This window comes from Arvicanthis niloticus, unplaced genomic scaffold, assembly GCF_011762505.2.
Source record: "Arvicanthis niloticus isolate mArvNil1 unplaced genomic scaffold, mArvNil1.pat.X pat_scaffold_67_arrow_ctg1, whole genome shotgun sequence".
NCBI lineage: Eukaryota > Metazoa > Chordata > Mammalia > Rodentia > Muridae > Arvicanthis > Arvicanthis niloticus.
Window position 1 is genome coordinate 167507 of NW_023046292.1, and position 23701 is coordinate 191207.

At 44.3% G+C, this 23701-nt stretch overlaps 2 long non-coding RNA genes across 2 annotated transcripts in view; one reads left to right on the plus strand and one right to left on the minus strand.

Moving 5' to 3' along the window:
- On the plus strand, nt 1–19734 carry LOC143433773 (uncharacterized). Its single transcript, XR_013070378.1, has 3 exons — nt 1–582; nt 5651–5712; nt 19317–19734. It is a non-coding gene; the product is annotated as an uncharacterized LOC143433773 (long non-coding RNA).
- The window catches only part of LOC143433778 (uncharacterized), a 23376-nt gene continuing 10374 nt past the window's right edge, over nt 10700–23701 (minus strand). The window contains exons 2-5 of the long non-coding RNA XR_013070379.1: nt 22864–22909; nt 22218–22269; nt 21548–21643; nt 10700–20500 (exon numbers count right to left, since the gene is read on the minus strand). This is a non-coding gene — a long non-coding RNA (uncharacterized LOC143433778). The remainder of the gene's footprint in view (nt 20501–21547; nt 21644–22217; nt 22270–22863; nt 22910–23701) is intronic.

Consider the following 23701-nt stretch of genomic DNA (forward strand, 5'->3'; position numbering starts at 1 on the left):
TGGGCCGGTGGCGTCCCGCTCTGTCCCGCCCGCCGCCAGCCCCCCATCGGCTGCTCCCGCCGCGCCCCATCGGCTGCTCCCGCCGCGCCCGGGTCTCCGCCTGCTGCCGCCTGAGCCTGCCTGGCTAGGAATGAAAGGCAGTCGCGGCTGGGACTAGCTGCCAGCGACGCGGCGACGCCGGCCTCCCGGGAGGCGCTCTCCGCTGAGATGTACTGTAAGGAAGGCTTGGCGCCCCGGCTCGGGCCCGCAAACTTCCAGACTCGGACCTTTGTCCCCCAGAGTGGCCCCCGGCGCAAAAGCGAGAACGCCGACTTGGTACCATGCTGGGCTGTTTCAGTCGCCTGTGAGCGTGCATCTGTGCCGAGAGGACAAAGATGCCTCTGGCCAGGGGACAGTCTGGACCCCGAGGTCCCCCGGGCAGGCATGTGCAGGCGCTAGGGGCAGTGGTCCGCCGCCTGTTAGGGACTCTGATGGTCGAGAGGCACCCGGCTTTGGGAAAAACGAGTATCTCCGGAGCTGAGCCAACGGAGTGTTGGTGGAGGTGTGACAGTATTTGCAGAATTAACAAAGAAGCTTGTGCTTGTGAGTTTGATGAGCGAAAATGGTCCAGGGTAGAGGGGAGCTGCTCACTGCCAGTCAGCTGCTGGGCTCCTTGGATGTGGGCCTCCCTTGCCTGCCTGCCTTATAGTGTGGTCTTGCCTTAGTGAAGAGTAAGAGGCTGCAAAGCTGTTAGCATTCTCTCCCTAGACATCAGTGATGGAAAGGGATGGGAGAAGTGGACAGCCTGGGCTATGTAGTGAGTTCCTGGTTAGCCAGTGCTGGATAGGAAGAGGCTATCTCCATAGGGAGAGGATATCTAAAAAAAGAGAAGAGGTGGTATTATGGACTTACTATAGATTGGTTTTCTTTCACCTAATTTTCTAAGTGACCTGTCCAGGGTGACAGGAAGAATAAGACAAGGTGACACCGGGCCTCTTGGCTCAGAGTTGGCCGCCTGTCTCCCTTCCCAAATGTCTCAGGAGAATGCTTATCATTAGATGCCATCATTTTGTGAACTGATGGATAGCAAGGGCATATAGAACCAGAAGCTGCCTAAGAGGTGTAGATAAAGGTGACCTTTGATCACCTACCTTGGTGATGCAATCTATTATGAACTCAGATGCTTGAACTGTGCCCTATCCTCAGACTGTCCTCACCCCTTGCCAGCTCCACAGAGATCTTCCTCTTGTCAGACTCTACTTACCTTTGTCCTCCACAACTCGGTTATCTTGCTTGGCTCCTTCCTTTGCTCTATAAGAGACCAAAGGCCTTTTGTCTTTTCTGGAGAGCACGGTGGGATCCTAGCCCTGGGGTCTGTGGACACCAACCCAAGAGCCCTTCACAGCTTTGTGGCCTTAGACAAGTGGGCTTATGTCTCTGAGTTCTATTCTCTATAAAATGGTGAGATATCTGCCTACCTCCCAGATCTGTTGTGCCCTTCAAAAGCCAAGCAACGGGGTCAAGAGGTCCTATGCTTGCACAGTAGTGCACAGAGCAGCCTGTTCATCTCGGGCCCTCGTGGAGCTTCTTCTCTGCCTGTTTGCATCTCCTCTCACCACAGCCTAAAGAGACATGTTACCTTGACCTTGCTGACTGTGACCCACTAAACAGCTCTCCTCTTGCTGTTCTTCTGGTTTTGAGACAAGGGTCACACTATGCATTCCGAGTTAGCCTTGAACGCTTCTTCATACTCCCGCCTTTGAGTCTGGAATGGTGGGCTTACAGGTGGTGGTGGGGGAGGACCATACTCAACCTGAGCTGTTCTCTGACCCACCCAAACTGTTACTACCACCCACTCAGCTCTAAACCACAGTCACTTTCTTAAATTGCTCTCCAAAGGGACACAGATTACTTCCTATATTCTGTTTGCTTGTTTGTCTGTTGTTTGTTTGTTTGTTTTGAGACAGGGCTTTTCTGTGTAGCCCTGGCTGTCCTAGAACTCACTCTGTAGACCAGGCTGGCCTTGAATTCAGAGATCTGCCTGCCTCTGCCTCCTGCTGGGACTGAAGGTGTGTGCCACCACTGCCCTGCTCTATAGCCTTGGTTATATCTCCGAATGTGGAGTGACAAGAGTCGTGATGAAAAGTACTTTTTCCTGGAGAAGGACAGTTACCAGACAAGTTTTCTACCAAGGTAGGTCCCGCTGTCTTTTGGTTGGGATTATATAATTAGGATTCAACCCACTCCTCTCACCAGGGCCAGAGGCATGAGAATGTCCCGCTTCCCCACTAAGGTCAGGTGGAGCTTCCTGAGAAGGGTTCCTCCAGAGACTGGGCAGCTGGCCGGGAAACATACAGAGACTAGAGAGGATTTCCCCACCACACTGTGGTCTGGGCTTGCTGGTCCCACTGAAGCCAAAGCTGCTCTAATTCCTCTGTATCCTGAGCTTGTGCTCCCCTCCCTGCTTTGTGATGGAGGTTGTTCCTTGTAGGGAGAGCAGTGGTGTCCAGCTTTTGAAACTCTGCTCAGTGCATCCAATATATTCTGCACAACTGTTATAAATGGAGCAGAGGAATTGTGTGGCCAGGATGACTCTCCTTGAGATGCAAAGACTCACTTTTGCAGAAATCTGCCTGTTTTGCAGAAATCTGTCTTTCTGGTTTCATCTGTCTTTCTCTGTGTGTCTCTGTCTCTCTCTCTCTCTCTCAGACATACACACAGACACACACACACACACACACACACATACACACACAAAGACACACACACACACACACACACACACACACACACACACACACACACACACACACACACACTCAGTCATAGTGACCTCTCCCTGCAAGTCTTGAGCCTCCTGCAGTTCCTGGTACCCATCATGCTTGGCCTCAGCTACACAGCCCGCCTTTCCTTCCCTATCCCATGTTCTCTATTCTCCTTTGGAAGAAGCCCCACAGGTAGAGCCTGTTTTCTGTCTTTTGCTGCTCACAGTTCAGTGATTCAGGCTGTCTCAGTGTTGTTTTTCATATCAATTAAAAACAAGAAGTTAGCATTACTTCACAGAAGAGCTAGAGAGAAGGGGAGAGGCGGGGATGGGGTGTGGTGTGTGTGTGGGGGTCATCCTTTCCCTGCTTCCCTTTCACACCCATCTTTGGGGCTTGGAATTATGTCAGTGGTAGAACCAAGGCTTGATCCCCAGCACTACAAAACAAAACAAGCAAACAAAAAACCCTAAAGAACAAACTCTTGAGCAGGGCAGTGGCCCACGGCTTTAATCCCAGCACTCAGGAGGCAGAAGCAGGTGGATCTCTGAATTTGAGGCCAGCCTGTTCTACAAAGTGAGTTCCAGGACAGCCAGGTCTACATAGAGAAACCATGTCTCCAAAAACAAAAACCAATCAAACAAAAGAACAAACGACTGAACAAAACCCACCAAAGCCATTTGGTCAAATCCTTGGTCCTTTCCCTTCACATTCTTTCTGGATCTCTGCTGTGTTTGTCACTGTTGGTCAGTGACTACGGAAGAGCACTGAGCACTGACTGGAGCAATGCCCTCGCCCAGTTCTGACCCCAGCTCTTCCCCTCAGGTAACCTTCAACTGGAGCTTTCTTAGCACGCATGCACACATTCACACGCTCTGAAGAGAATGCCCACCTCACTGTTGAAATTAACTTGAACGAGAGTTGCCCCATTTTTCTCCTTTCCTCGGTTCTTTATTGCTTCTTTATTTTGTTTGCATGTGTATGTATGATATATGTGTTTATGGTGTGTGGGGTGTGTTAGGGCACCCACACATGCCATGGTGCATGTGTGGAGGTCAGAGGATAGCGTCAGGTGAGAGCCCTCGCCTCCCGCCCACCTCATCTTGTCTACCACAGCCCTGTGTGTGCCAGGCCAGCTGGCCTGGGTGCTTCTAGGGTCATCTTATCTCTGACTCCCATCTCACCTTAAGAATGTGGGGGTTACAGTTATATGCCGCCATGCCTAGCTGTATGTATGTAGTAGGTTTGGGAGACTTGAACTCAAGTCTTCCCCTTTGCATGGCAAGATACATTTTGCCCTCTGAGCCATTTCCCTACCCTCTTTGCCTCTTCATTTATGAAAAGAGGCAAAAAAAATCAAATAAACAAAAACTTAACGCCTCATAGCTTGAGAACAGTGCTTGTTAATTTAAAGAAAGCTTAATTTTTTAAAAATGACTTTTATTGTCCATTACTGCTGCTAAGAGTAACAATTCTTCTAGGGAATCTGAAAATATAGCTAGCCATAAATATAGCTAGCCATAACAAATGTTGTCTTGATACCTGTTCTATGTACTTGTTTACATGGTTGGAATTACTCATGTTACAAAAGGTCATGTCTGTTCTTTCCCATATGTCATATACATGTACATGTACATATACATATACATATACTTTATACATCCACACATCCTCCTAACCTCAGGTTAATGAAAAGTTGCCACTTGTTAGCTAAAATAGATATTTGAGGCTGGGTTGTTATAGCTCAGTGGTCAAGTATATTCTTGACACACCTGATGCCCTACATCAGTCTCTATGTTACTTAGTTCTCTATTGCTACATTAAAAATCTGTGATAGGCCGGGCAGTGGTGGCACACGCCTTTAATCCCAGCACTTGGGAGGCAGAGGCAGGCAGATTTCTGAGTTCGAGGCCAGCCTGGTCTACAGAGTGAGTTCCAGGACAGACAGAACTACACAGAGAAACCCTGTCTCGAAAAATCAAAAAAAAAAAAAAAAAAAAGAAAAGATTTATTGACTCAAAAGTTTAGCGGTTTCTGTCTATGGTCAGTGGGCCCCATTGTTTTGGCTGCACTGTAGTGGAAAGTGGTAAGGAAGCTGCTAACTTCATAGTGGCCAGAAAGTTAACAGAGCTCGGCTCGGAGGAGGCCAGAGTCTCAGTGTCTTCAGGGGAAATCAGGCCCCAGTGACCTGACCCTTTGGTTACTTAGCCTCGGGTCTTGCACCACTTCTCAATACCAAGCTCAGAAGTAGGCCTTCAGTTTATGGGGCTTTGAAGAACATTCCAGATCTAAATTATAGCAGATCCCAGCACTGTGTGCCCATGCACACACATGGCCATATTTAGGGGACTCATAGGATATTTACATATATATTCATATATATGTGTATTGTAATGTTTGAATCAGGCTAAGCCCATCTAGCTTATCATTCCTCTGTGATGAAAACGTTCAAAACTCTTGTCATCTAGCTAAAACGTATGTACAGGGGCTAGAGAAATGGTCGAGAGTTTAAGAGCGCTTGCTCTACTTCCAGAGGACCTGAGTTCGAATCCTAGCACTTACATCAGGTGGCACACAACTGTCTATTACCTATTAGTCGTGACCCCTTTGGAAGTTCAACGATCCTTTCACAGGGGTAGCATATCAGATATTTACTTTAGGATTCATAACATAAGCAAAATAGCAGTTATGAAATAGCAATGAAAATGGTGTTATGGTTGGGGGTCACCACAACATGAGGATCTGTATTAGAGGGTCACAGCATTGGGAAGGTTGAGAACCACCGCTCTGTAGCCCATTCTTCTAAGTACAAATATGTAGATTTCATTTTTTAAAGCAGCCTTTTAGTCTTTTCCTATCCGACTTATCTTTAAAGAGTAATATATTCCATACTTTCCCTCTCTTCTCAGGTCTCACGTCAAACCATCAGCTCTCAAACTTTGCAATCTCCTAAGAAGATAATTAAGAATGAGTGAGTATTCCTGGTGCTGAAGGCAAGGCTCAGTGCTTAAGAGCACTTGTTTCTGCAGAGGACCTAGACTTGATTCCCAGCACCCACATGGAGCTTCGCAATCACCTGTAACTCCAGGTCCAGGACATCCAATGGCCTCTTCTGACCTCCATGGGTCTGTGGTGCACACATTTATGTGAGAACAACAAACATATAAATAAGTCTCCACACCTAACAATTTCACCCAAGGGCTCTGGCCAGACCAAAGCCACTTCTGCTCGCCTCGCCTCTCCCAGATGTGGTCTCTCCAGCTGTTCGACTAGTTCTGTTCTGAACATCTACTTCTGCCTGGCGACTTGGCTTCCGAGGGGGCTGTGGTGGGAAAGGAGTCAGGTGAAGACTCATCTTCAGCCTCCATTCAGACCCCGCCCCCATCTCAACTGGGGAATAGGGAGACCTTCAGGGCCAGAGGGTTGGAGCAAATGGGTGGAGTCTGAAGATTTAAGGGCTCCTGGTGAAGCAGCGTCCCACCCATCCCACAAGTGGTCTTACAGAGGCAAATGGAGTTCAAATCGCCCCTTTATTGATCTGATTACAGACACATTCTCTTCCTCTTCCCTAGCAGATAGCTCTTTCATTGCTGAGGGTGCAGGCAGTGGCTGAGCAGAAATACACTTAATAGAAGTGGGTCCACCCGGACCCACTGTGTAGACTGTTGCTCATATAGGAACTGTGTCCTCTTCTCTTGAGAAGGCTATAAGGGCTTCTCTCTGAGCGCCTGTGAGGGCTCCTCCCTGATCGCCTGTGAGGGCTCCTCCCTGATCGCCTGTGAGGGCTCCTCCCTGATCGCCTGTGAGGGCTCCTCCCTGATCGCCTGTGAGGGCTCCTCCCTGAGCACCTGTCAGGGCTCCTCCCTGAGCGCCTGTCAGGGCTCCTCCCTGAGCGCCTGTCAGGGCTCCTCCCTGAACGCCTGTCAGAGCTCCTCCATGAGCATCTGTCAGGGCTCCTCCCTGAGTGCCTGTCAGAGCTCCTCCCTGAGCGCCTGTGAGGACCCCTCACTGAGGGTCTTCGAGCTCTTCTCCTTGAGGGACTGGGAAGGGTCCTCCTTGAGGGACTGTGGCCTCTCTCCTTAAAGAAGTGGCAATGACTCCTCTCAGAGAGGGTTCTGTCAGAGGAACTGCTTCTCCAAGGACTATGATCTCTACTCTCAGAGAGACTTCTCCGATAACTTCTCTGAGGAAGCCTGCGAAGGGTCCTTTCAAATGGCTTATTACATAGGGTTCTCTCCCTGAAGAAGCCTTGTTCTTCTTTTGATATGGGTTTCTTTCCCAAGTGACTCCCTAGGATTCCTTTCAAGAGTGGGTTAGATACAATCCTCTCTTGGGCCTGAAATTTGGCTCCTACTGTAGAAGCGTTTTTAGACTCTAGATTGAATATTTCACTACTACAGCCTTTCTTTGCTCTACTGTAGACATTTTGAACTCTGTTCAAAGGTTCTGGGACTGATGTAGCTTGGTTAAAGACATCTCTTCCACAAACCAGGATCTCCTGCAATTGCAAGGGTCTGGGTAGGAAAGGGCTCGCTTGTTTGGGCTGTTGAGCTTGTCTACAGTGCAAATTGCCTGGCCTCATGTTGTCCAAAAGTTTCTGTTTCATGGAAGTCACCACTCTATGTGTTGCTAGAAATGCCTGCCTTAGGCCGTGAGAAAGCAGTTGGATGAATTTGGACTGGGAGGATTTCTTAGGTCTCTTGGAAGAAACAGTGCTTGCTTGGGTGGTTTGAATTCTGCTTCTCAGTGTTCTAGGATGAATGAGTTTGTAGAGCCTTGTGGTTTCTTTTTTAGGTCCCTTGGTGGTTGTCTTCACTGGATATGTTACGTGATAGGTTTTTCTGGGGCTTGATTTAACCCATTTTTCATCCTGATAGTCACTCTCTGATACGGAGTGAACCTGAGAGAACACATAGTCTTTGGCTGTTGTTTCTTCTGTCACACCAGAGTGGCTATCCCATTGCTTTTGTTGAGTGTGAACTTGTACAGAAGCAGGAGACAGGGAAGATCTGGACTGGAAACTGCTAGAACTAGGACTCTTGGAAGCTGGCGGAGAGTATCTAGCTGTCCTTTGAGCACTCTTCCGTGGATCTGCTCTGTTTTGTGCAGAATGGTTTGAGACTCGAGGTCTTTTCCCAGTTTGTAATCTAAATCCAAGATGCAACCGAGTCTCACCACGGCCTTCAGGGGTGCTTAAAAGGTGGAGCTGTGGGTAGATAAGAAGGTACGGCCCAAAAGTAGACTGTGACTTATGACAGCAATTGAATCCTGAACATCGGCCACATTCTAGGCATACGGGATACTTTAGAACAACAAGACCTGACTCTAGAGGTGGAGGGACATTGTAGGGTATTTGACTTATGAGTCTTCCTGTCAGTTTTAGCTCTAGTTCTCTTAGCAGTTCCTGTTTTGAGATCTCGGTCTTGGACTGGGAGAGAGAACTTGTCTTGAGGGAAGTCTGAGACTCAAATGTCCTAGTTGGTGAGCCACATGGTGAGATTTTACTCTGCTCCCTGAAAACAGAATCTTCCCTAGTGTAAAGTATCTCAAGAGTAGAGTCTGATTTCTTCATCAAGGCAGGAATCCGGGCCCCCGTACATGACACAGACACATGCTCAGTGACTTCCTGGAATAGATCGCTGAGCTTTGAACTTTTTTTCTTTACTTTTAACTTAATACCAGAGTATTGCTGTATTATGGAAGACGTGGAGGCACGTGTCCACATCTTTAAAGGTATTTTTTTTGTATTACTGTGACATAAAATATGTCTCTGAATATAGTTTTTAACCACTGAAGTCTGAGAAATGGTCTTTGGAACCCTCTCTAGCAGGCTTTGAGAAAATTCCATCAGTTCAGCTGGAACCCCAAACAAATTATGCATAGTTTGAGTGGTTCCCAGGACATTCCCCAGCAGTAACATATTGGAGAGGTATTTCCTAGGCAGTCGCTGCCTACAGACATGACTTTCCCAGGCATTCTGTTTTATGCCTGGGAAAGAACGGATAGAGCTTCTTCGAGCCCCTAATCCTTCCTGAAACTCTTCAGATAGTAATCTTAATGAATATGAAGAATACCTCTGGAATTCCTCCATCTTCTCCTTTTCGCTTTCTTCCTTAGATAAGATATTCATGCTCCAGATCTCAGGATATGGGGCTTCCTTGGTGTCCCCTGTCTTATCAGAGGGTAGATTTGGAAGGACCAAAGGAAGAACTGAAGATTTTATCATAATAGTGTCTGTATAGGACTTTGAAGACTGCAAAATACCAACACCAAGGTTTTTCATACCAAAAGCTCTTGAAACTTCTGGCACCCCAGAACCCTGAAGGTGCTCTAATTCGGTTGTTTTGTCAACGCTTGAGAGAAATGGGATTGGAGGGCTGTGTATTAACGTAGATAAGTAGTCCTCTGCCTGTAACTTTGCCGATGTGATCATCTCTGAGTCTTTATTCTGACACACCCATCCTTGATTGGAATCCTCAATTTTCATTACTTTGGGAGATTCTGGTTTGAGGCCTAGAGATTTTCCAGCCTGAAGCCTTTGCTCATGAGTTAACACTGTAGGTTCCTTAAGGGTAGATGTTTGCTGAAATACTAATTCTGCAGAAGTCACTTGAATATCTGCCCTTGGAGTTAACTCCATAGGTTTTACCAGGTCTTGAAGATGTGGTCTTGGGTGTAAATTCAAACATTCTCTTACTTTAATGCTAGATCTCGTGGTGAGTCCTATTAGTTCTACAGTCTGAGGACATGGTCCTGGTGCCACTTCTTCAGATTTTACCATCAGAACCAGTGGTTTGGGAGTTAATGAAGTCTTTATCATTTGAAAGCCTGGCTGGCGTTTTATTTTTAAAACCTGATGTGTTGGATCTATGATTAATTTCTTGGATTGCACATTTTGTAGACAAAGGCTTGGAACAAATTCTGAACTTACCACATCATGTATTTTGGGAGTCAAATCATTGTATTTTGATTCTTGAGGGATACTCTCTGGAATCATCTCAGACTTTATAATTTGAAGTGGCGGTCCGGGGATCACTTGTACAGTTTCAGAAACTTTTTGGAGGACAACTGATTGAGGAACTGGAAGCTGTGTCTTTGCAGATTCTGTCACTTGATCTCGCGGCTTTGGACTAACCCCTACAAAGTTTATCATTTGATCCAGCGATTCTATTGGAGTGATGCTTGCATTCTCCTGGCTCAGATTCTGAGGTTTTGTTAGCTTAGCTGCTACCCCTCCTGGCTGCCGTGTAGCAAAAGTGAGCTCTACAGAGTCAGTATTTCCCACCACTTGACTGGCTTGCTTGCATGATAACTCAGAGGATTCTTTCTGTAGCCACAGCATAGAGGCTAAATTTTTAGATTGGGGAGTCTGAGGTCCTGGCCCTGGTGTTATTCCTGAAGCAGAATCTGGGACAAGACAGAATGACCTTGGTGTTGATACTACAGATTGTTCCCTTTGAGATCTTTTCTTACAGCTCAACCCCAGAGGTCCTGAGTCTTGAGGACATGACCTTGGAGATTTTTCTGTAAATCCAGTCTCTCTATTTACTGGCTCTGGAGTCATTCTAAGAAATTCTTTCCCTTGCTGTCTTGCTTCACAAGTCAGCTCTATCTTGTCTGCAACGTGATTCTTCAAGTCGAGGGTCATTCTATCAGGTGCTGTAACTTCCTTTGTCTGTAACTTCTTGAATTCTTCAAATTGAGGCCATAACCAAGAATGTAACTCCGGAGTTTTTGGGATCTGGTAGCTTTTCTGTAGGTTTGGCTCTGAGGATTTTGAATCTTGATCACTTAGTGTTGGAGTCAGATCAACAAATTCTGGTACTTGAAGATCTAGCTTCAGGGGCATCTGTAATGATTCTAAGACTTTATCTAATGAGTCTATGACCTTATCTGTTGGTTTAAAGCTCAACTCCATAGATTTCTCCATCATTTCTGTGCTTTTCTGTCCCAATCCCTTTGTCCTTTCTAAAGATTCCACATCTTGATAAATTGGTGGCGAAGTAAAGTTCACCGATTTAGGGACCTGAAACCTAGGCTTCATGATCATTTCTGCTAAGTCCACCACCTGTCGCTCTGGTATATATGTGGCTTTAGTCGATTTTGTGACTGGATCAATTGTCTGTGCCATTAGGTTCCCAGATTTCATATTTTGAAGAATTGACTTTGGTGGTAACTCCACAGATTTTCCAGGTTCTGGTAGACATACTGATGTCAATTTCACATGTTTTACACCTTGCCACTTTGGCTCTGAAGTAAATGCCAAAGATTTCATATTTTGCTGCTGTGATTTCAGTGACAAATTTGAAAATTTGACACTAGTCAGTTCTGGTCCTTCTAAGAGCTTCTTGGTGGACTGTGGTCCTGATGCCATCATTGTTTTCTCCTCTGAAGGAAACAATTGGCAATTCAGACTTTGCTGTTCGGATCCTATCCTCAGCTGCTGAGGATTTGTATCATGGAGGCATGGCTTTGGTGGGAGGGAAGACATAGGATGCTGTGAACTGTGGCATGACGTCAATTCAGAAGAACTGATGCTTTGAGACTGTGACCCTAATTTCAACTGCACAGCATGAACAGTTTGAAAACAAGGGTCTGGCGAAAACACCTTACTTCTCAGGTCATTCAGACCACAGCCAGGCGTCAGTTCTACATCACTTGCACAGAACATAGTCTGTGTAGTCTTCTCTGGAAACTCTCTATCTTCAGGAGGCGATTCTGGTAAAACCACAGAATTCAAACTATTTGACTGAGGCCTCAAAGTAAATATAGGTGGTGCACTTTGCTGCCATGACCCAAGCCAGTTCTTCAAAGATGGGGCCTTTTCAGACTTTGCCCCTATCATTAAGTTAGATGAGTTCACACCTTGAGAAGGTGATTCAGAGTTTAACAGAACAGATTTTATACTTTGAGACTCTAAGCCAGGGGTCAAGTCAAAGGACTTAATGTTTTGTAACTGTGGCCCTGAACTGGACTTTACAGACCGTATGCATTGAGGTTTTGACTCAGGATTAAACCCAGAAGAATTCATACCATTCATACCTTGATGTTGTAGACCAGGGTTGTATTCCATAGGTGCTATACCCAAATTGTTTGACTCTGGATTTAATTCAGACTTCAAATCTTTCAAGTGTTGTTCTTGAAGTTTTGGAGCTTGTAAATGTGGCCCAGGGTAGTAGCCAATAGAATTTTCAGACTGAGATTCTTGATTTAGAGTACATGCAGGAGAACTTATATCTTGCAAATGTATTCTGGTATTGCACCAAACAGGATTGACATGCAGAATTTGTGGTGGTGGAAATGTACAGAAGTTCATACCTTGAAAAAGTGGCCCAAGATTATATCTATTAGAACTTTCACACAGAGGATTTTGCCCTGGAGTGTATACAAAAGAATTCACACCTTGCAAATGTGATTCGGGATTGCACTCAGTAGAATTTACACATGGAGGACTTGGCTCTGGGGTGCATGCAGAAGAATTTGCACACTGAGAACTTGGCTCTGGGGTGCATTCAGTAGAATTTATGTCTTGCAAATGTGACTTAGGGTTGCTCCCAGTCGAATCTACACATTGCAATTTTGATCCTGAAAAGCATGAAGAAGGATTCTTTCCAGGCAAATGTATTCCAGTATTGCACTCAGAGATTATACACCGAGTGTTTGGATCTGAAAGGCATGCAGAGGAATTTGTATCTTGCAAATATGGCCCAGATATATACCTACTGGAATTTGCATATTGAGAATTTACATTGGGAGTACATGCAGAATTCACATCTTCCAAGTGTGACCCAGGGCAGAGCACCTTAGATTTTACACCCTGAAGGTCTGGATCAGGGTGCAACTTAGATGATTCTACATCTTGTATCCCGGTGTTGGGTGCCATAACATTTTTACTGTGACTCCAGGCACAGGATTTCCTACATTGCAATGTAGGTTCATGACTGAATGTTGGAGATGACTCTTCCAGCAGCTTGACCTCTGTGGTCACTGAAGAAGGTTTTATCTCTTGTAACTGTGGCCCAGGGTTGAACCCTAAAGACTGTGTACCTGCTCCCAGGCCCAACTCAGAGGACTTCACATCTTGCAACCGTTGCTCTGAGTTGAATTCCATCGATTTCAGGTCTTGAAGTGTTGTGCACAAGTTTGATGACTTGATATATTGCAAATGTGGCCCATGATTGAACTCTGTTGATTTCATATATTGAGGCTGTTGCTTTTGACTTAATTTGTGAGGTTTCACATCTTGCTTCTGATTTCTGGCTTTGAGTCCAAAAGGTACCACATTATAAATTGGCGAGGCCAACTCTGAGAATCCCACAACCTGTAAGTCTGCATCATAATTGACCTCCTTATCCTTTGTTGTTTGTGGATATGTGAACTCAGATTTCACCTCTTCCAACTTTAATCCAGGGTTGAAAGCCTCAGGCTCCATACCTTGAAGGTGTAATTTCTGTTTTAACTTAGATAGCTTCCTTTTCTGTAACTCAGAGGGTATCTTGAACTGCAAAGGTTTCCCATCAAGTGCCTTTGAGAAATTCCATTTAAAAGAGTCTACATCTTGCCCAAGTGGCTGATACACAAGGGCCATGGGTTTTTCTTTTTGAACCGTGTCTCCTGAAATCCCTTCTGAAGACTTTACACCCTGTAATTGTGGGCCAGAATTGATCTCTGGAGGTCTTCCATCTTGAAGCTCTGTCCGAAAAACTGATATAGAATATTTCTTATCTTGCAACTGAGGGCCTGAGCTTACCTTTACAGATTTTCCATGTTGGGGCTTTGTCTCTGCTATTGACTCCACAGTCATCCTTTGTAACTTTGGGCCCTGATTAAGCTCTATAGATTCCATATCTTGGAGCTTTTCTCCTTGAAACAACTCACAAGGCTTTTTATTTTGCGTCTGTGGTTCAGAATTGAAGTCCACTGCTGTTACACCTTGAGAGTTTATCTGTGTGATCACCTCAGAAGGTTTCCTACTTGTCAAGTGTTGTTCCATAGAGTCTACTTCTTGAAGTTTCCTGCCCATGATAAGCTGGGGATATTTCAAATCTTGCAAGTTAAAGTCTGAATCTATCCCTATAGATAGTGTGCCTAAAAACAACTTCCTTGGGGTGAACTCAGGTTCCTCACCTTGTAATTTTGGACTAGGTTTGATTTCTACTGATTCCATACCATGAACATTCTTCTCTGTAATGACTTCAGATGGCACACGTTCGAATTGTGGTCTAGGACTGAAGCCCATAGATTTGACATTTTGGACTTTTACACCCAGGATCGTCCTCAAAGATTTCAGATCTTGTAACTGTGGGCCTGATTCACAGTTTTCCATCTCCATTTCTTGAGGCTTTGTCTTCAGAACTGAATCCAATTTTATAACTTGGGACGGTGGTCCAGGTTTAGAGTCTAGCTTGACCCTTCGGATATTGGTCCCCATGTTTAAATTACTAAATGTTTTTCTTTTAAACTGTAAGCTGGGACTTAACTTAAATTTCATATTCTGGGACTTTGTTTCGGGTGTCAAGTCAGAACATTTTGCACTTTGTCTCTGGGGCTCAGACTTCATCTCAGATTTCATACCTTGAGGTTTTGTCTGAAGTGCCAACTCAGAGGATTTTTCAGTTTTCAACCCTGTATTTTTATTGTTTTCTGACTGTGATCCTTGACCTAATACCCCAGATTTCACTTCTGAAGACTGTGACTCTTGTTTAAACACTGAAGATGTCAAATCTTGAGGCTGTTGTATTCCTGGGGATGGCTTTAATGGTTTCCCTTCTTGTGATTGTGTCCCAGGGGTCAATTCTAGAGAGCTCCTGTCTTCTTTATGGAACCCGGGTTTGAATGTCATTTGTTTTATATTACTGATCATTGATCGTAAGGTTGGGTCACATGTTTTCATACTTGTAAATGGCAGCTCCGATTTACTGCCAATACTTTTGAACCCATGAGACAAGCATTGCTGGACTGACCTGGAAAGTTCTTTACCTTCTGTAGTCAAGTTAAAAGTTTTGGGTTCCTGCAACCCTATTGCTAATGGAGAGGTCTTTACGCCCTGTAATTGTGGCTCAAGATGCAATGCCACAGATTTTTCTTCTTGAATTTTTGACCTGCCAGTCAGTTCAGATGACCTCACACCTCTCCATAGCATAGGAAGCTTCAGTTCTGTAGGTGTGGCATCTTGAGACCGTGACCTTGAGCTTAACCCTATACCTTTCTCAGTTTTAAACTGAGATATTGGTATCCATTGAATAGATTTTGTGCTTCCAGTTTGGGGTTCTGTATTCAGTGCCTCAGTTTTCATACCTTGAAGCTGTGGGTCCAACGTTGACTCCAAGGCTTTCTCTTGTTGTATCTGGGACCCTGGAGTCAACTGGCAAGGTTTCAGACTTGGCACCTGTACTTCATGTTGGAACTCTTCAGCTTTTACACTTTGAACAACTGGCTCAGGAGCCAATTCACATGAGGTTGTATCTTTGAATGGTAACTGAGAGTTGATCTCTATGGGTTTCATATCTGCAAGTTTGGGTTCTTGATCTGACTCCATGGGCAATGTATTTTCTGATTCAAGCTGTTTTTTCTGTTGGTCAAAAATCCCACCTTTCCACTCTAGTGACTTTACAGTTATCTGGTCATCCTGTCTAGACTTAAGAGTTAAGTTCCTGGGTGCCATCCCTTGAGGCCCTTGTTGTGTTGAGGTGAAATCTACAAATTTTACTCCTCGGATCCCTTGTGTTTTCGCTACAGTTGGAGGTTTTAGTCTTTGCTGTTTCCAATATGGGGAGATCACAGGTTTCCTGTCTTGCGTTTGTGGCTGTGAAGTCAGTCCCTTGGGTTTTATACTTTGCAGTTGAGGCCCTTGAAACACCTCCATAGACTTTTCTTGAAACAACATCCTTGGTATAAAAGTCACAGGACTCTCCCCTTGCTTCTTTGGTTCAGGTTTCAAGTCCATGGCATTTACATCTTGAACATAGGTACTATGGGCCAACCCCTTAGTTTTCACATCTTGAATTCTTGGACCTGGAATCAACCTGACAGACTTCATATCTCCTCTCAGGGAACTACTTGGGGATACCACAGTAGATTTTATCCTCTTGAGACATTCTTCTACAGTTAAGGTCACAGATTTCCTATTTTCTACTTTTGGCTTTGAAAGTAGTAGTTGTGGTTTTAAACCCTTCAAGCTGGTGCCTAGAGGCAGCTCAAGTTTCCTATCTCCTGCTTGCATCCCTGGGGTTGACAGCATTGATCTGACATGCTCCAGCTCTGACTTTGACTTTAAATTTGTGGATTTTCCTCCTCCCAAAATTGCCCCTGGTGTTAATTCCACAGATGTCAGAGCTTCTTGCTTTGAGACTGTGCTCTTCTCCACAGGTTTCATATGTCCCGAAAGCTGTCCTTCGATCAATTCAGAAGATGCCATGCCTTGGGTCTGTGGTCTTCTGATCAACTCAGAACGATCTACATTTGCTAAGTGTCTCCCAGGAGCCAACTTCACTGTTTCCACCATTGATGCCTGTGGCTCAGCTCCCACTTTATAAGACATTTTGTCTTCAAAGCTTGGTACTTGATTCCCTGTGACATATTTTACATCTTGAAACAGGGACTCATGTACTATCAGTTCTGGCTTTATCCCTTGTGTCTCTGGCTGTGTGGTCAACTCAAAAATTTTTACACATTCTAAGTGTGGCTCCAAGTTTACCTCTGAAGTTTTCATACCTTGAGGTTGAATTCCTGGTATTATATCCAAAAATTGGACATCTTGCAGCCATGGCCCTGAGTTAAAACATCCCTGCTTTGTATCCTGTAGCCCTGGAGTCATCTTTGTTACTTTTGGATCCTGTATCCCTAACTCTGGAGTCATAGAACTTCCACTAACAAACATGGATCCTGAGATTTGCTCCCCAAATTTGACCCCTTGAAGTTTTGGTCTTGAAGCCAGCTCAGAAGATTTAGTATCTTGTTTCTGAGGTCCTGTGTTGACCACCTCAGATATCACGTGTGGATGCTCTAGTTCAGAGGCTTGTGCTGCAAATTTCGTGCTGTGAAACTCTGATCCTTGTGTAGGCAGAGCAAGCTTCCTATGTTTGAACCTGGGCTCTTGGCTTTTTGGCGAAAATGATTCTGGCAGAAATCCCTGAGATGTCCTCTCTTGAAGCGGAAAACCTGGTACGAACTGTATATATTTGAAATCTTGGTGCTTGGGGTTTGAGATGGAATCAGAAAATCTCACATCTTGCAAACATGGTCCTAGATTTACTTCCATAGATTTCACAAGTTGTGGTTGTGGTTCTGGAACCTTTGGACCCGGAATAAAAACAGATGATCTGATTTCTGGTATTGGGGAATATGATATTGCTTCATCTGATTTCACACTATAATGTGAATTTTCCCCTTGAAGAAGTTGCCCTTGATGTAACTTTGATAATCTGACACTTTGCAGTTGTGGCCCTGGGATTAATCCTGACTTGACAATTGGCTGCTCTTGGCCCAGATTCAAATCCACAGATTTCACATTTGGAATCCGTGTCCCTTCAACTGACTCCTTTGGTGATAAACTCTGTGGCCCTGGCTCTGGTTTTGCCTTTTCCGGATCTACCACTCCAATAGATGACTGTTGTACTAAATCCACAGATATCTCACTTTGTAACTCTAGTCCTGGATCTATTTGCATAGACTGTACATTGTGGAGCTGTGGCCCTGGGATCACATCTATAATATGTGGTGTGGGTTCTGTAGTTAACTCTACAGGTTCTACAACTAGTACAGATGGTTCAGAGGTTAATTCTTCAAATTTCAATTTTTCTGCCAAAGACTCTGATTCCTCGATTTGCACTTTTGGTTCTAGATTCAACCCCTGAGATCCCATCTCTGAATCTGTTTCTACAATAGTCCCCTGTGTATCATCAACTTCAGGCAATGTCAATTCGGTGCTTTCTGTGTATTCACATACACTTATTGTTGATTTGTTAGTAACTTCTGAACATGATTCTATCGTCACATGAACAATGTTCATATCTGGGGACTGTGGTTCTGGGGCCATCCCTTCTGGGTTTATGGTGGGCACTTCTAACTCTGTTTCTACAATAGTCCCCTGTGTATCATCAACTTCAGGCAATGTCAAAGACTCCAATTCTGGAGTCTCCTTCATCGCTTTTACAACCTCAGTCCTGGTTCCAAGACTATCTTGGAGTGGTGGTAAGCTCATCTCCATAGATTCTGAGGTTTGGCTCAGAGGTGCTGGAGTCATTCCTGCTGATGACTGTGTCAACTCAGCAGATTCTTTCACCTGATGACAAGGGTCAGAGGTCATCCTTGTTTCTGAGGCTTGTTGCTGTTCTGTCAGCCCTTCAGTTTCTGGGAAAGAACAACTTGAGTTGAGGCTCACATCTGCAGATTTCACTACATAAAAATGTGTGGTCAACTCACCAACTTTCGTACTTTCCACCAGGGTTTCAGGAATTAGACTCCTACAGTCTATCAAATCTTCTCGTGGTGTGGTGGTTAATTCCTCAGACTGTATGCTCTGCTGAAGTTGTTCTGGGGTCAAATGTGTAGATACCACCTTTGGGGTCAGCGGTCCATCTTTTTTTGTTTCTAAAAGTTCATGTTGTTGGCTCATCTTTATAGGTTCTGTCCCTGGATCTAGTGCCCCTGGGGCTGTTGTCATAGATTCTGTTACTTGATAACCTGATGGTGTCATCTCTGTAGGATTCTTCTTTTGTGGCCAGGTATCAGAGGTCAACCCCATAGGTTCTGTCATTTTGTGACTTTGTCTTGGGCTCACCTCTGAACAGTCTAAGTCTTGGTGCCGTGGGGTGAACTCCAAAGGGTTCATGACCTGATGAGGCAGTTTTGGAGTCAATGACACATACTCTGTGCCTTGACATGGTGTCATCCCGATGGAGTCTCTGACTTGAACCTTGGGCACAGAAGGCAACTCTAGAGATTCTTTGGTTTGAGCCACTGACTGTGCAGTCAAATCAGCTAGTAGTGGTGTGATCACACCCATGGGTGACTCCTGTACCACTGAGTTTATCTTTAGAGCACTCATGGATTTCTTTAAATATTTGGGAATCATCGTTGATGAATCCAGGACTTTAGGTGGTGGCCATAGACGTTGAAGTGGCCTAGGAGTAAACCTGATCTGTTTTGTGGCTTGATTCTGTGACCCTGAGTCCATGACTTTATGCTGAGACTGCAGAATCCTTTCCCTAACTTTGAAGACTGTATGTGGCGGCTCTGGACTCATCTTTGCTGGTTCTACAGCTTCATCCTTATGCAATGTATCTACCTGCTCTGATTCCATGACTTGGTGTTGTGGCCTTGGGGCTAGTCCTGCTGATTGTATGACACTTTCATTAATCAGCCCCCTAGAATCCATGTTGTGAAACAATGCTACAGGACTTACTTTTGAGTTACCTGGCATTGGATTTGGTCTTGAGTCCCTCATTTGATGCTCAGGACTTGCTGCTTTTAGTGATGCAATTACTGGATTTGATGACTTGGGAGGTATACTCACTGTTTCAGCTTGGTAGGGTGGCTGTGATAAGTTAGTCTTATCTTTTATTTTCCATACAGAGTCTGCTACCTCTGACTGTGAATCTGGGATCATGCCCATTGCATCCATAACTTGACGCAATGCCATCGGAGTGACCTTTATGCTGTCTGTGGCTGAACATGGTACCTTAGGTGTCAGCTCCACATTAGTTCCTTGTGCCTTATGTGACTGCATCCTTTCTTCTGGAAGACCTATGACCTTCTGTTCTATATTCTGCTCTAACATGGGCTTTGGATCTTTTTTCCTTAAAGTGGTTTCTTCCCGGATTGCATTGACTTCTACCTTTCTGGAAGGTGGCGTGTCCACTGATATAATTAAAGGATTGTATTTAATGATTTGGTGGTCCTGTTCAGATTCTGACTGCTTGTTGGAGGTCAGTGGCTTTGACATTCCTGCTTCTGTCCTGTTTATTTCCGAATTCACTCCAATGTTCACATGGAGGTGAATCGATGGAACATCTGAAGATCTGTTGGTACTTGGCTTAGTGCTCTGAGGGATGGGTGTAGGTAAATGAGTCTTGGGGATCTCTTGTTCAGGAACTCCTTGTGCATCCATCAGATGATTGAGTATTTCCCATGATTTCTTCACAGGCAGAGGTACCATTTGTTTCTGCAGAGTGGCGACCTTCTGAGACATATGTCCTTCCAGCTCTCCTCTGACTAAAGGAGAGAGGTGGAGGGGAGCCCAAACGAAGGGTCCTAGTCTCTCATTCCAAACAGAAGTAGCTGGCACTACTTCAAATTTTTGAAGTTGCTCTGTCTGGCTCATCCCTATAGGAACTGTCCCTTGATCTAGTGCCCCTAGGGCTGTTGTCATAGATTCTGTTTGTGTCATCTCTGTAGGATTCTTTTGTGGCTGTGATAAGTTAGTCTTATCTTTTATTTTCCATGCAGAGTCTGCTACCTCTGACTGTGAATCTGGGATCGTGCCCATTGCTTCCATAACTTGACGCAATGCCATCGGAGTGACCTTTATGTTGTCTGTGGCTGAACATGGTTCCTTGGGTGTCAGCTCAGAAAAGATTGAAGGAGATGACAGGATTGAGCTGTTATTGGACGATTCCAAGGATATACTGTAGTGAGTAGAACGTTTCCGATTTTTACAGTAACAATGATCTAGGAGAATCTCCTGAGCCACAGTGTCAGAGATGGAGGTAGTAGACATACTATCGGATTCAGACAAACTCAGTTTCATGACTGTTGAGCTGAAAAACAAAGAGAATTTTTTGTTTTTTGTTTTCTTTGGAACCAGTAGTGGGAAAATTAGGATAGAAAAAAAGAAGTGGTCATTTCAAGTCCAAAATATTTTTGGTCTAAGAGAGGTGAGGGTAGAAAAGGGGTTGCGTTCACAAGCATCAGTTATTTCTGTAAAGAATCCCTCTACCAGAAGTGAGGGAGATGAATCAGTGACGTGCATGCCATACAAATAAAGAAGCTGCAACCTATCCCCAGAGCACACACGATAATAAAAGTACATGGTGCCCAGTGTCAGAGAAGCAGAGACAAACACATCCTTGGAGCTCACTGGACAATCAAGGCTAATTAGCAAGTTTGACTGAGACACTTTATTTCACAAAGAAGGTGAGCAGATCCAAGAAATGACACCCAAGTTTTATACACACACACACACACACACACACACACACACACACACACACACAGTCCCATTAAACTTGCCATTAAGCTGGATGACTTGAGTTCAGTTCAGTCCCTAAGATCTGCATGTTAGAAAAGAACTGGTACCCGTAGCTTGCCCTTTGACCTCTACATACATATGGCATACATGTGCACACTTGCAACAAAAAAAAAGAAAGTAAAGAAAAGAAAAGTTAAAAACAAATAAGTGTATTTTTAAGTAAAACAAAGAAACAGAGAAACAAAAAAAAAATAACTCAACCTCACTGCTTTGGGGGTTAGAGAGCTGGGTCAGTAGTTAAATGCAGTAACTGCTCTTCCAGAAGATACAGGTTTGATTCTCAGCACCCACATGGTGGTTCACAAACATCAGGAACTCCAGTACCAGAGGATTGCATACCCTATTCTGGCCTCTCTGGACACCAGGCATGCATGTGGCCCACAGACATACATGCATGCAAAACACTCATACACATAAAATACAAATAAATCTCAAAAAATCGTTCTTTACGACTCAATTTTTTCCTTTCCCTCCCCCGCTTCACTCTTCTTCCTTCCTTCCTTTCCTTTATTTTAAATATTTCTCTACCCCCTACCCAGAAACTCTTTTTCCTGACCTTGCATTTTCCAGATGTCGGATGATCCGATCAAGGCTCTTGTTTATTGACCGTAATATATAGTCCTGGTTCCGGCCCATAGGAAGTCCTGAAATACTGGACACAGCAGGGTAGGTCAGTGGAACTGAATTGATAGCAAAGTACCAGAAAGCTAACCAATAAGAATAGAAAGTTAATTTAAGAACAAGACAATTGCTACCATAGTAAATGAAGTAAAAGTACCAGGTATTTTATACTTTTAGCACTTACAATTAAGGTGATGTCTTAGTTGGGGTTTTTATTGTTCTGATAAAACACCATGACCATAAAATGCTTAGGGTTAAAGAGTTTGTTTCATCTTTCAATTTTCAATTCCATACTCTGTTGCGGAGGGAAGTCGGGGCGGGAACTCAGGGCAGGCATCATGAGGCTGGAGCTGACACAGAGGCTCTGCTTACTGGCTTGCTTTCATGTCTTTCTCACTCTGCCTTCTTCTATCACCTGTGACCACCAGCCTGGGGTGGCATCACCCACAGTGAGCTGGGCATTCCCACATCAATCATCGGTTAAGGCAATGCACCACAGGCTTGCCCACAGGGCAATCTGGAAGGAGTAATCTTCCAAAATGATGCTAGCTTGTATCAAGTTGACGTGAAACAGTCAGTAGGACAGTCTGAAGACAGACTCTTACCTTGTCAGATCACTTTTTATAAAATTCTTCCTGGAGTCTTCCAATTGGGAAACTGGTAATAGGAGTTAAGAAACTATTTAGAATAGTAACTACTGATATCATCTATCAGAACCCCTTCATTTAACAGTCATGCCTGTCATGAAGCTAATTAATGGCATGGCACAGCTATCAACATTTTAAAAGCCCATAATCTCTGCTGTCGTCATCATGGACCAGAAGTGCCCCCATTAGAAGCATGGGGATGGGAACGTAGCAGTGGGAGACACAGAGATCTGATACATCTTTTTCTTTAAAGATGTCTACCCTGAATCCATAGTAGAAGAATAAAGGTAACAGACCTCCCTTGTCAAACTCCTGGTAGTTATTCTTTGTCCATTCTCCTGACCCACCGAGTTTCTTTCCCATACTTTGGGCTTTCCACAAAAACATACAGGACACAGAAGCATGGGGAAAGGGACCATGGAGGAGTTATGGGGCTGTTTGCATGACGTTGGAAGTGAAGATGTTAGAAAGATGGCTCTACTCTAGTCACACCTTCTTTCTCAACTTTCTTCCACATGCTGTCAAAGAACAGAGTCTTAAAGCAGAAACACAGCTGATCTGACATAAGCCTTGAGCTAACAGTAAAGGATAGAGTCATTCTGACCTGTAAGCTTCTTGATTTGTTTACGAATGTTCTGATGTGTTGAAGTCTAGATAAAAAAGAAATAAGAAAGTTAGATTTATGTTATAGATTGGAGATTTTACTGACAATACATCTTATCTTACCCATGGGATATTGATATATTTTATATCAGGTATTAACTCAGCTGTCTTCTACAATTATATCATTAGTTACTAATTTATTTGTGAATAACATTAAATATAATAAAGAAGCAGTGAGATGGCTCTATAGGCAAAGGTGCTTGACCTTTGGACCTGGGTTCCATCTCTGGAGCTCACCTAGTAAAAAGAGTGAAGCAGTTTCCACAAGTTTTCCGATTTACCTCCACATGCACCCTATGGCATTTGTGCATGCATGCACACACTCATACATGTTATTAAAGTGTTTTTTAAATCTAAGTTCTAGATTATTATATGGCATACTTAGACTAAAGATAAATATGAACCCTGTACTCTAGAGACATGCGTTAGTAAGGAAAGCAGCCACCTAAACAGCTAAGATACCATGTGGGAAGCAGCAAAACTGCTCAGTGGGTAAAGGTGACTGTTACCAAGCCTTGGCAACCTACATTCAACTCCTATGACCTTCAAGGGTAAATGGAAAGAAATGACTCTTGCAGGTTGTTTTTTTACTTCTCTATGTCCCATGACATGTGCACACCTGTACACACACACACACACACACACACACACACACAATTTTTAAAAATGTAGTAGAAATGCATCAGAGAACACAGAAGACCTTGATTAATTTCCTTAAACAGAATGGAAGAATTACTCCATAAATTTCCATTTGTGCTAGAGCTCAGACAATCAGCTGA